Genomic DNA, 13,662 nt, shown 5'->3' on the forward strand with positions numbered 1-13,662 from the left:
AATGAGAAGTCATTTGGTAGCAGCATCTTTATTACCACTATTAGGGTATTTGCTGGCTTTTAGGAGGAGCTTTGGCTGAGAGCTTTTGTATTCCCGGGGCCAGACTGTGTTATTAAGGCATAGTCCTCGGGAGGTACCGGTGCAGAGCCCACCATGAGTCCCTGTGGGGCAAATTCCTCCTTCGTGTAACTCCATTTGCTTCAGGGCTGAAGTTCATGGTGCATCTTTGGCAACGGAACAACTCATTGCTGTAAAGCTGGAGCTATCTGGCCATTTTGTGCTCTCCCCCACAGCACAGGACACAGGTGATGGCAATGCTAGGAGGGAGTCTGAAAGGGTCTAGTTTAGGAATCATTGCCACTCTCTGGCCTTTGAGCCAACTTTTCGTATCGTGTGCGTGCTGGGATGGGAAACAGGACGGCTAAATAGTAGCTTTTAATTCACAGAGTGAGGGATCAACAGGCTTTCCCTCCTCCTTCATTACACCTCACACTTAGGCTCTGAGTCACTATACTCATCCATTTTGTACCCCTCCAACTCATACCAATGACAGGTTCAGCCCCTGGCTCTGGTAAGGTGGCTTAGCGTCTGTACTGTCAACTCAAGCATTCAAAATTCATGAGTCGGGCCCCCAAAAAGGTGAGATTGGTTTAAAAATCACAAGATTTTGAAAATAATAAATATTGGCCGGGGGGGGGGGGGAGGTTATTTGCCTTCTAGTTTTTAAGCTGAGAGTACACTTGGGTCACATTTTCAAACTTTTCTCCACAACCTGGAGGGCTAGACATTTGCTTAAAAAAAACACCAATGAGAGCTGATTCTTAAGTAATAACATGGCTCCAGGAGGTGGGGCTTTATGTAAAACACCAACTATCACAAGACTCAACCAGGCAACACAGTATAATCTCCTCTGCCTACCTTTGAGCCCTGCTCAGCGGCAAGATTTAGTTTACTATCTTTCAGACACGAGGGACTGTATTTCCTTGCAAAACTAAGCCTAGAATCATGTGAGGTGCAGAAATGTCAGTCAGTAAAAATAGCCATTCCCAGGCAGTGATATCTAAGAGCAATCCAGAAGCTGGAATCTATGTCTCTAGAAGGTAGATAAACCCAGAGACAAAGGGTCTGTGATTTCCCTTGCAAAAATACACTTAAATATAGTGTGAGGAGCCCCCTCCTGCACCCCAAACCCCTCATCCCCAGCCCCATATCAGAGCCCTCCCCTCCGCAACCTGAACCCCTCATTTCTGGCCCCACCCTGGAACCTGCACCCCTAGCCCAGCGCCCATACCTCCTCTGACACCCCAACCCCCTGCCTCAGCCCAGAGCCCCCGCATACTCCGAACCAGGCAGCTTCACCCCAGAGCCCGGAGCCCCCTCCTGCACTCCAAACCCCTCATCCCTGGCCCCACTTCAGAGGCCGCACCCCCAGCCGGAGCCCTCACCCCCTCCCGCACTCCCACTCCCTGAGCCAGCCTGGTGAAAATGAGCAACTGAGGAAGGGTGAGGAGAGCGAGCGAGCGACAGAGGGGGATGGAGTGAGTGGGGGGCGGGGCCTTGGAGAAGGGATGGGGCATGGGCAGGGCCTCAGCAGAGGGACAGGGCAGGGTTGTTCGGTTTTCTGAGAATAGAAAGTTGGGAACCCTAAACAGGGTAACCTGGAAAGTACACACTAAATGCAACCTCTCTCTCCCTTGGAAACACTGAACTGTCTCTCTAACCTATCGAATCATGCTGTAGGCTCAGCCAGTCAATGAACCAAATACAAGTACCATATGACTTCAACACTTGACTTCAATCCAGCTCCAAACTCTCTGTACATTGCAAAAAAGTTTCCTCCTTTTTTGCTTTGATTCAGAGAGTGGGGAAAATGTCACGTCCAGCTTAGGTAAACGTGCAGACACCAAAAGATTTCTATGGGAACAGCACATAGCAACAGGAACAGGCTGATTTTGAGTGTTTCTGTGGTTCACATCAAACCTTTTGTGCAGCTCTCTTCTAAACAGTGATGTATCTTGTACAGTACTGCAGCATGCATGTGGCCACTGAAGTACTAACAAACCCCACATTTATAACAAGAACATAACATAGGATTCATAGAGAAGGAATGTACTGCACTGAAAACAAAATAAAATGTTCAGATTGTCCTTTATCTAGAGGAAAAGAAATACTGGTGGACTTACAGTGCTGAGGGATATTAACAAATGAGTAGAATGAAAAGCTTTGCAAGGCAACTGCAAAAGCAGCAAGAGGCATCTGCTATCAATATTCTAACTCTATGTGGGAGAGAGAAATATGCTAGTTATAGTTTACATCTTGGCAATTTCTCCCAACTTAAACATGAAGCAGCAAGCTAAGCACCACAAGAGACAGTATTATCTGGAAAGAGTGTTTTGTTTTGCAAGGATTCTTCCTTTATAAATACATAATACTGATTTGTAAAGGAAAATTCGGGGGAGGGTTTATTTGTTGACCTTTTAGGGTTTTTTTGGTTTTTGTTTCGAGAAAGGATAGGCATGCCTAGTGTTTGACTGTACGTTAGTGTGTGAAAAATTAATATTCTAACAGAAGTGGCAAAAATAGAGAAGTAACATGCCCACTGAATATGTCAGCATTAAAGTGCCCCACCTTTCCACACGCTGGGTTTCAAGACACTTGCGTGGAGTATCAGACAATCATTGCCACACTTACAACCCTGCTTAAAATACAGAACTGCAGTGGTTGCTCTTTACAGCTTTTCGGTTTTGCCTCAGACAGCCTTACCCCCAACATCAGCTGTATACCCTAGAGACTCCTTATACCAGATTATATACCTCAAATAGGGCCTGATCTAAAGTCCATTGAAGCCATGGGAGCTTTTCCCCTGACTTAATGGGCTGAAGATCAGGCCCAGAATGAGACAGCTTTATTTACGTCTCAGGCTAAGTCTACACTACAAGCTAGGGGTCTGATCCTGCAGCTCATGTATGCATACTCGCAGCAGCTCTCATCTCTCTTTACACCTGTGCTGGCTCGCTGAGAGCTAGCGAGAGGATGCACACAAGAGCAGGGGACAGACATACTTTTAAAGGCCCCTGGGAGAGTTCCACACAGATTGCTCCCTGCAAGTTTTTGCAGCAAGGCCTTGGTATCTGCAGAGGCCTTTGTAACAGTTGTTAGGGGCTGAGGACTGCCGAAGGCAGACTCGGCCGAAAGGGATCGCAAATAAAAAAATAAATAGAAACCACTTTCTATAAATCACACCATGTCTCATTAGTTACAGTCTCACATGTGCCTTCTCGCTTTTATCAAGCCCAGCTTGCGTGGAAATAGCAGATTGCTGATTTCCTGTTTCATGCAGCTGGAGCTAGTCTTGCTCTGGCTGCAGTATCTGCATTATCAATTTATTGAACAGGAGTTGTTTTATCTTTACAGGGAAGGATTTTTTAAAAAAAATCTAATAAGCACACATTTCCGTTGGAAACCCCAGTGTCATCAGATTTCCTGCAGATTTACAGGCGGGGAAAGCTGTGTTGGCTAAATCGGGGCTCAGAATGGAGTGAGTCCCAGGAGGAGGAATCAATGCCATTCCTGTGCCAGGGGGGTTTTCTTTTATCAGTGCCTAAATGATTAATGTTTTGCACCAAAATGATTTCAAACTGAAAGGAAATACACTGAGGGCAGGGGAGTTCTGCCTCCATTGGGAGGCCTGCATCTTCTGTCACTGCAATCTCACCAGCATTCTTGGAAACGACCTGCTCCAATACTGACCCACTCATCTGTTCAGAACTGTAAAGAGCTGCTTGCTGAAGTGAAGAACTGAGGCAGAAGCAGCTTCTCCTCTAATTTACTATACTAATATCATTCTACAACACTGGCCAAACTAGACTGCTCGGGGTTTAAGCTCAAAATGGGCGTCAGTTAAACACTGCCAAATAAGTGTTATGTTATTTTGTGTCCATATATGGGATGGATCCAGAAGGGACTATACAATCTCCACAGAGCTCACTGCAAAGATTGCTTAAGTTATCTGCATGCAGGAGGGATGGCAGATGAGCTAAAGCAGTGACTCTCAACCTTTCCAAACAACTGTCTGTTCTCGGTGTTTTTAAATATCACTGTCTGTGATAAAAGGTGCTGACCGTCTTAGACCCCACACTCATTTGCAAGAAGGGCTCCTGATCTGGAATGCCATGGGATTTGAGAGAGGCAGCATTTGTCCCTGCAATTTCCCTGTGACGATCGAAGTGGGCAAAACAGCCATTTGAGCTTACACATTGTTGTTTGTTCGCACAAAACAAATGCATATGAATCAGAGGCTGGAGCTACAAAACAGGCTCAATACTTTTGCAGGGTATTTATGTATTTGACTGAGTTTGCATGAGTTAGTGGACTGATCAAGGATCTTTTAAATTCTAATCCCCAGTAGTTCTACTGATTTACAGAATGGGCTTCGGCATAGGGACAAGGGAACTGCTATCCCAAAGACCATTAGCAGAGGAAGGTGGAAAAATTCCCATAATAGATAATTATTGCACAAATGGCCATAGAGGAAGTTCCTTTCTAAGCCCAGACAACTAATGGTGGGTTTATATCCTGAAGCATGAGGATTTATACCTCTTTTATAGCTGAACCTGTTTTATGTAACTATGGATGTTCTAATTATCTATACAAATGTATAATCACTTTTTTTCACTTCTCGATTCCTTTTCCCGTTTACACGGGGTCAGAGCTGCCCACGATTCTTTGCCACTCTTTCCTGTAGGTCTTGGAGTTCCCGTCCTTTTCTCTTCAAACTTCTCTTGGTAGAGTCTTTCCATCATATCCTCAGTCTTCTATGAAGACTGATAAAGTGGGCTGTAGCTCACGTATGCTCAGATAAATTTGTTAGTCTCTAAGGTGCCACAAGTACTCCTGTTCTTTTTTCAGACTTCTATGTCCTTTCTTTTGATCCTTTTCCTCCCATGCTTTCTTTGCTGGCATTCTTCTCCCATTTTTATCAAATGTCCAACTCACCTTAAACGTGTGCTCTCCAGTCTATTACTGGGAGTCCCAAATTCATCTTCCCTCTAATTTCTCCCATGCATACTCTGTTTAACCTCCACTTGCCTGCCAATCACCTCAATATATTATTTGCTACTACCTGTATCTTCTTTTCTTCCATGTCTCTATGATCCACCATTTCCAAACCATACAGCAGGCAGGGACAAACACCCGCAGCACCCATATAAACATCTAATCCTTTTTTTAAAATCTTGCTTTGATATCTTGTGGCAGTGAGTTCCACAGGTCAGTCATGCATTGTATTCCCCTTTATGCCACTGCTGCATTCAAACACAGTGACTCATCCAGGCCTGTGTGTCTTACGGTCGGAGGAAGTTTATTGTCTGACCTAACAAAGTCTTAAGCAGCTTGCACAGGAAGCAAACTATGGCATCAAACCACATTCTTTACCATGTGGTTACATTCCTATACACAACTATTTCCTTCTTGTTTTCTCCAGGTGATACCTGTCATAATGAAAACTGTACACAAGTGCAGGTTTAGTTAATTTCCTACAGCTGCAAGTGCTGTACCATGATCAGAGGAAATGGAGTCAGAGGGGCTGTGTTTGCTGGAGTGACTGTTATCGAGGGACACCAGCAGAATAGGAAATGTGGGGAGTGACTCTGGAAGCAACTCAGCCACAGCGAAGGAGCCATGCACAGGGTTTAATAAAGTTCCACTTGTTCAACCTAACCTGCATTCAGCTTCACTCTTTGTGAATGAAACAGGTGCCCCAAGAAAAGCAGTGAGCCCAGGATGAGTCACAACAGAGCAGTTTCAAAGCTGTTCTCTTTCTCCCCACAAGCCTTTCATGGATTTTCGCACAGACAAAAAAATACAGTTCCAAACACTCTGGATCAAATGCCTCTCAGGTGTAATTCCAGCAAAGCTGCTCAAAGAAGTTAAACAGATGAATTTGGTACATTTGCCACAACAGAACTATGCACTGGCAAAAGATATTCCATCAGAGCACTTGGACCTCCAACATTATTACGAGTGCAATAAAGACCTCTTTTGTACTTTAGATTAAGACACCCGGCCATAATGTAGCTGTTTTCACTTGTCCCCAGAGGTTCTATTCGGCGGCATTAAAGCCAAATTCTGTCCTCAATATATGCATGTAACACTGTCTAGGCTTTTATATAGTGCTCATCACCATGGTGTGCAAAGCAATGTGAATTTCCTATGCACAGCTGAGAACAGAATTTGGCTCAGACAATGCAGTTTTGAGCTATCAAGAAACCATATTTTCTCTATCAATGGTATCCCTCTAGCCATGAAGCACTCTCCCTTTCACCTGCTCCCCTCTCCTCAGCTCATTAACCCATTAGTATCATTAGCCAGAACCGTTTACAAAACCCATTCCAATTAACATGCATTGTTTATACCTGGGACAAACCATAGTACAAGCCTCCTCCACGAAGAATCTAGAAAGCAGCAATAAATTCCAGCCTCCAGCTTGCCTACCACAGCTTAAACAACGAGAAGCAGATACAAGAGTGAAATATATCCCAAGACATTTTACTCCTATGTCTGTTTTCTACAACACTGTCTAGTTCATTCTCTGCTCATTGCACATCTGCTTGTATTCATAACTGTGAGGTGCATGGAGTGGTTTGGGGAAACAACTGATTCTTAGAGAACCTTTTATTTCTTTTTCAGTAACCCTTATTGGTGAGTTTCACTGTGATCAAAGGACATTATGCTCTTTAAAATACCCATCCTGATTCTGGCAAGTGTAAGGATATCTCTGTCTCCACAGTCAGAAAACTTAATCACTGATCTACTTTGTGCACTAACCTCTCTCTTCCTCCACAATCCTCTGAAATAAAGTTTTGTCACAACTTTTTTTTTTTTTTGGTCAAAATATACCAATTTGTCAAAACCGAAACTTTTCATGGGAGGAGGTCGGTTTTGATGAATTTGTCGACTCAGAAAAAAAAAACATTTTAAAACATTTGAAATTGTCAAAACAGAACATTTTGAAATTTTCAGAATGAAGAATACTAACTGTCTGTTCAAAATTACTTTTTGGTTCAAAAACTAAGCTTATTAGAATTTTTAAAAAGTTTTAAAAAATTAAAATGGTCAAAATCAAAACAACCAGTTCAAAATTATCAAAAGAAACTTTTTGAATGACCCAAACCAGGGGGTTTTTTGGGGGAGGGATGGTGACGTGGGGGGGAGTGAAGTTCCGTTTTCAGAAATTCCAAGATTTCAACTCTGTCCCAATTTGGAACAGGAATATTTGTTGATAGCTCAAAAATTTTCAAATCCCCCAAGCTCTATTTTGAAAACTCTTGATGTAAATGGACTCAACACAGATTCATCTCTTGATAGTCTCTGGAATCCAGCTCCTCCTCCCTTCCAGCCATCTTATTTTAAAATCTTGAGTGCAAATGTAATTTCCATAGTAACTACAGGTGACCCCATCCTTCAGAGAGGTGTTCACCTTGCTCAGTGAACTGCACAAGCCTTTGTTTTAAATCAATGTCTCTCTGCTGATGGACCAAATGAAAATCTGAACAAGGTCACATGAATCTTTTCTCTCTAGCTGCTACTCCAGAATCCACGTTGGACACAGCTGTTGCTAATGCAGCTACAGGTTGCTGCATTTCCTTCTATCTTGGGATGTCACCTTTTCCAGTAAATGCAATAGTTTATCCTCAGATGCTGCAGGAGTTTCAGTTTAAAAGAATATGTTTCAAGCCCTCTTGGTTGCAAAGGAAATCTTGAACACGTGACCTGGACATAACCTATGCACCGACATCTGCCTGAGTCTGCACACAGCCTCCAGCAAAGAAAGAAGCAGCAGCTAGTACAGCCAGTGAGGAAGCTGCCACACCTCCCCCATAAATCCCCTCTCCCCCAAGTTCTGAAGCTAGGGAGTACATGGGTGTGTGTTGGTTGCCTCTCTGCGCTCGGTTAGACTGGCTCTTTCATGGTGTGATGCACCCCCCAGAGCTGCCCAAAATTTGGCCAGTAGCTAATTCATTCAAAGCACAAATCTACTATCTACTTTACACCACTGCATCTACCCATGGGTTCCAGCCTTGTTCTGGTTCAGCCTACAAAGCAGTTCTTCATTGGCGACACAGAGTGAGGCTCCAGCCAATCCCACACTGGGCTCGATCAGCTTTGGTGATCAACCTCATTTCATTATTCAGAATGCCATGGGTCACCGAAGGGAGAGGCCACTTGGCTACTGTATGTTGGGTCCTGCTGGCCAACAGGAAAAGCAGGCTCTGGGTCTATTTTCCTGAACTCCAGTTGACTCAGCCCCACGTTTGCCCCGTCCCTTTTGGTAACACAGTGCAATCTTACCCTCTCTTTTTAACCCTACTATATAGCATTGCTCAAAAGCTTCCTCAGCACATCATACGTCAGCTTGGAGAGTGTCTGAGGCGAGGCAGGCTGAAGCTAGAAAAGAGCATGCCCTTCTGACATTTTCATCAGCTCTGGCAAACATGCTGTACCCTAACTTCCAGACACAAACACTGCATAGAAGGAGATGCTATCACGACAGAGGAAAGCCTCCGGCTTTAATGCTGCAATGGAGAGGATGAGGGAGTAAAGAACAAATCTGGCAGTCTGCTAAACAGGGATATTATTTGTCATTAATGTGTCTTAGTTATTCTTGGAAAGAAGCTTAATCCTAAGAAAATGTACAGCTAGAACAGAAACGCAAGTTAAATTAAAGTCTTTAGTTCTAATCTCCTCGACTGGGTTTTGTGTTCTCTAGTGTGCTTTATTTGGCTGGTGCTCTACCAAATACAGAAGCAAATATTGGAAAAGAGAAAAACATTGCTGAAAAATCGTAAAGTGATGATTGGCATAGGATTACCTCCTGTTCTAACAATCTAGATATATTATTTGGTGAATCCATAGCAGGAACACTTAGCAATAGCCAATCCCTACACCCCCCAAGCCCATCAAAAATGCTACTTTACATATGCATTTATTACCACTGCAGACAATGTGCTGTGTATAATATCCACTGACTGCATTTGGACTATGGTACTTTTTGTCTTGTCTTTTTGTTACACAGACATATGCTGATGCCCTTAAAATGCTCTCTTTGGCTGCACTCAGACTTGCCTTACGAAAACAAAAGTTGGGAAACATTTGGTCAGTGTGTCTGCAAATCTCTGCACAAGCAGTGGCAAGAGTTGAATTGTCTGCAGGATTAGCATGAAAGAAAAGTTAGAAAGAAACTGACACCCTACCCAAAACTAGTGGGATTCTTTAGCAAACGTGCCACAATCGCATATTCCCAAATTCTTCCTCTCTAAACCATTTGCTGAAAGGAAACAGCTTCTCCTGCACCAGAACAAAAGAACAGCAAATCAAACCAATTGTACAGAGAACGAACAATGTCCCTCTTACCTCTCAGTCGCCAGATGCAAAATATACAATCGTGGCGTGTGCTGGGGGTATACAAGAAGATGCACTGTTGCTTTCAGAACAGCACGAGGCCTATCCTGTGTTCAGAAGCTGCCCCTGTCAGATTTTCCAACAGCGGAATTGCAGCCAAGTCCCTGCCCATGCCTGAAGAATTTCCTGAACAGCATTCCCGTTCTTTTTCTAACTGCTTTGAAACTACACTCGGCCTGTACTTCAATAAGGCTTTGTCAGGCCAAGTTACAGCTACTGGTCTGGCTCCAGATATCAATTGAAAACACATGTGTTTTGCATTCAAGAACCCTTCCCCCCTGACACACCCCTGCACTGAGCCTGGGGCGGGGGGGTAATGCATGTCTTTTGTTTGCAACTATCACGCAAGCCATTTTGGCAACAAATTTGAACGTTAGAGTCATTTTCTGCACCAACTTTTCTTGAGACTGGTAGGTTTGGCAGCTAATATTTCTACTGTTTCTTAACATTTTGCCGGTATCAACGGTCTTGGGCTGACCTAGGTTAGCAGGCAGCTTTCCCAGCACTAATAAAAGCAAAGGAAGATAGTGATTCAAATTTCAATTCTCCAGCACATTCCCCTTACCTTTGCCTCTGCCTCTCGTGAAATTTCAATTGCAAGAAAAGAAAGGATATTTTTATCCTCTCTAGATTCAGCTCAGCACATCAGAGCTGTGCCCTAATCTTGACATACACTCCTGTAGCTGCTTATACCAAAAATAATACAATTATTTTTCAAGCACTTTCATTCCTCTCTGCTCTCGAGCTGTGCTAAACCCTGAAAAATATTTAAAGCACTTTGGATCTCTTCTTCCAGGAAATTAACCTAACTGTGATCTTGGCTTAAACAAAAAGACATAATGTTGTACCTTTAATCAAAATGGGTCCCAGTTCTTAGTATCTGTAATAATTTCCAGATGACACCATAGGTCAACATAATGAACAAGGTTTTCTGTTGCTTTAGATGCCCTGTAATTGACACGTGCCTGTGAAGGAGGCTGGAGTAGATGTGGAAACATACATGGATGTCCCCCTCTTTCACCACTGTTAAGTCCCACCAAAGATGAAAAACAGCAGCAGAGTTGTCAAGGTAACAATACAGAAAAGAGACAGTTTAAAGAGAGAGAGTAGTATTTTTTCCCTTCACATTCTCTTTCTAAACCATGTAGACCAATTTCATCAGTTTATTCTTTTCTGTGAGTTACTGAGGCGCATAGTCCAGCTGGAGTGTTTATATGAGACATAAACACAGTCAAGAGTCAAAAGTATACAATCCTTGTAAGTGAGAAGCTTGTATATGGTCTGATCCAATGCCCATTGCAGTCAATGGTAAGTCCACTGACTTTAGTGGGCTTCGGATCAGGTCCACAGTTTTTAAACTAAGGGCTGAGGGAAAGCACACAGATGCAGAGGAGTACGTGGTTTGGACAGAGGCATTCCTTGCGGGGGGAGAGGGGATCTATTAATGGAGATTCTCTAGGTCCTAGTAAAGAGGAGAGGATGGAAGATGATAAAATACAGGTAGGATCTGATGAGAAACAATCAAATGACAAAAGTCCCATTCAATTACTTCATGTAATGGCAGTCAGCTAAAAAGTGACAAGTTTTTGAAGTGCTTATTTACAAATGCTAGAAGTCTAAATAATAAGATGGGTGAACTAGAGTGCCTCGTATTAAATGAGGATATTGATATAACAGTAAGTAAGAAAGTGTTATTTACTCCTTCTCATAACACAAGAACTAGGGCCACCAAATGAAATTAATAGGTAGCAGGTTTAAAACAAACAAAAGGAAGTATTTTTTCCACACAACACCTTGCCAGAGGATGGAACGCCTTGCCAGAGGATGTTGTAAAGGCCAAGACTCTAACAGGATTCAAAAAAGAACTAGATAAGTTAATGGAGGATGGGTCCATCAATGGCTAGTAGCCAGGATAGGTAGGGATGGTGTCCCTAGCCTCTGTCTGCCAGAAGCTGGGAATGGGCAATGGGATGGATCACTTGATGATTACCTGGTCTGTTCATTCCCTCTGAAGCATCTGGCATTGGCCACTGTTGGAAGAAAGGACACTGGGCGAGGCTGACCTTTGGTCTGACCCAGTATGGCCGTTTTTATGTTCTTATAGAGACAGGCGTCGCACTCCCTCCTGATCAGGGTATCTCCAGGCTGCACAGTTCCTTGACTATACTGTGATTTTCCCAGCAAAACAGGCTGCCTAAGCAGGCTTCTTGTTCCTTCTCTTCAGAGACTAACAGCAGAATGATAGCCAGTGGTTATAAGTTACCACAGAACACTTCCTATGCCAGTATATTTATTCGTGGGGTATAAGCATTACAGAAAAAACATATTAAAAACAATAAAATAACCTACACGCATGCTACTAAGCTTACTGAAAATTGCCCCCAAACTGTCTCCAGCATGGGCTCTGGCAGGCAAGCCCCTCAAGCACCCAAAGAGGTGTCTTTTGTGGTCACAAGTTCGTAACAGTCTCACTTGAGAACTAGCACACATATGAAAAGTTTAGTCCACCCTTTATATAGTCCCGGGGTCTTTGATCTGAAGTTTCCAGGAGTACATAATTAGCAGACAATGAGTCTCTCCGCAAGGCATAGTTTCCAAAGGCCTTCCAAGTACCTCCTCAGAAACTCACTTTCCACATATTGTCCCCGTTTTTGCAACTTCCTAACATTTACATTAGTCAAATCCCGAGAAAAATTACAGATAATCCTGCATTAACACAGACGCAATTGCATTTTTAATACAATGGGCACCAAAGGTGTTAAACCCAATTCAGTAAGATTTAACTTAATTCCATAAAGCTTATCTTAATTTTGTAAGCTTGGTCCTGAGCATTGTCAGTCTGACATACCATAATTCCTAATTATAGCATATTTTCTGTGTGAATGGCACGATGGCAAGTACACACATGGAGGGTTGACAGCATTAATATTGCCTCTTTTTTTTTCTTTTTTGGCAATGGTGTAATTAGTAGGCCAAGTGTATAAATATTGACATTAAAGCTGTGAGGCATCACACAAACCGCTCTGGTACTTAAGGGCACCTGAATGTGAACTGCATTCCCAGCTAACTATTTTGCCATCAAGAAACACATAAAAAGATCCTTGGAGCTCAGCCATTTTGCCGGAGTTATTTTCATCCCTTCTCATTTGTACACATTATGTTTAAATGTTTTCAAGTCTCAGTACTGCGGCTTAAAGGCACTTAGGTTTATAATTATTGAGCCGTCCTTTGTACTGCTTCCAATGCTACCTAAGCTCTATGAACTGTGCAAGTATAAACTTGAGATTATATTGACATAATCATCTACATACCTACCAGTATGTCTCAGTGCTGACAGGGCTTGGAGGACTCAAAGAACATTGGAGATCTTTGCAATCAATAATATCAAAGCTCCAGTTTCCTAGAAATAAGAGTTCAAAATGCATCAGGATTTCCATTTTCTATGGCAAAGCTTCTCCACCAGGCAATTCACAGAAGCTCTGGCTGCTGCACTCAAGTTATCCATGTAAGGTCCACAATATTGTGCGCTACTGACAGGGGGCGAGCTTATGCCACCCTTATTCATACTGGGTAGCACCTTGCTCCACAAGCGGTGTCTTTGGCTTCAATGGGACCATTTGTATATCAAGATGTTCCTCAGCGTAAGGCCAAAAGCAGGCACAAAACTGGCTGGAAGCAGAACACAACAGGTTCGTAACACTCGTAAAAGAGGAAAAGGAAACAGGAAACTTTTCCTTAAAGTTTGTTGCATTTAAGCTTGACCTGTAGTCAGGCTCGCAGTGTTATCCAGTGGTAGCTGAAACCACCTTCTTCAATACGTGCCATTGATATATACATACACAAAAAGAAAAGGAGGACTTGTGGCACCTTAGAGACTAACCAATTTATTTGAGCATAAGCTTTCGTGAGCTACAGCTCACTTCACTTCACTTCATGCCACAAGTCCTCCTTTTCTTTTTGCGAATACAGACTAACACGGCTATTATTCTGAAACCTATAAATACACAATTCATTCAGCTTAATGGCTAATACCTAGCTGCATTCCAGCACCACCACCACCCTGCCCCCTACACCCACAGCTCTTGTGCTATGACAATTTCAAGGAGTGAGATTTCCAATGTCTCACTGAGACATTCCAAAACTTTCATATAAAAACCACAAGGAAACAGAAAGAAACCATCTGCCAGGTGAGCTACAGTGTGT

The 13,662-nt window shown here is 43.0% G+C and overlaps 1 protein-coding gene across 8 annotated transcripts in view; it reads right to left on the minus strand.

Moving 5' to 3' along the window:
* SGCD (sarcoglycan delta) overlaps window positions 1–13,662 on the minus strand; it is a 572,369-nt gene that overhangs the window by 205,704 nt on the left and 353,003 nt on the right. The window contains exon 1 of one of the 8 annotated variants that reach the window (XM_073355242.2): window positions 9,412–9,686. The exons of the other annotated variants lie outside the window; for them this stretch is intronic. The gene's annotated coding sequence lies outside the window, so the exon portion shown is untranslated. Of the gene's footprint in view, window positions 1–9,411; window positions 9,687–13,662 lie in introns of those variants that run through there. 8 annotated transcript variants of the gene reach the window in all.

The sequence above is a fragment of the Lepidochelys kempii genome, chromosome 8 (assembly GCF_965140285.1).
Source record: "Lepidochelys kempii isolate rLepKem1 chromosome 8, rLepKem1.hap1, whole genome shotgun sequence".
Classification (NCBI taxonomy): Eukaryota; Metazoa; Chordata; order Testudines; family Cheloniidae; genus Lepidochelys; species Lepidochelys kempii.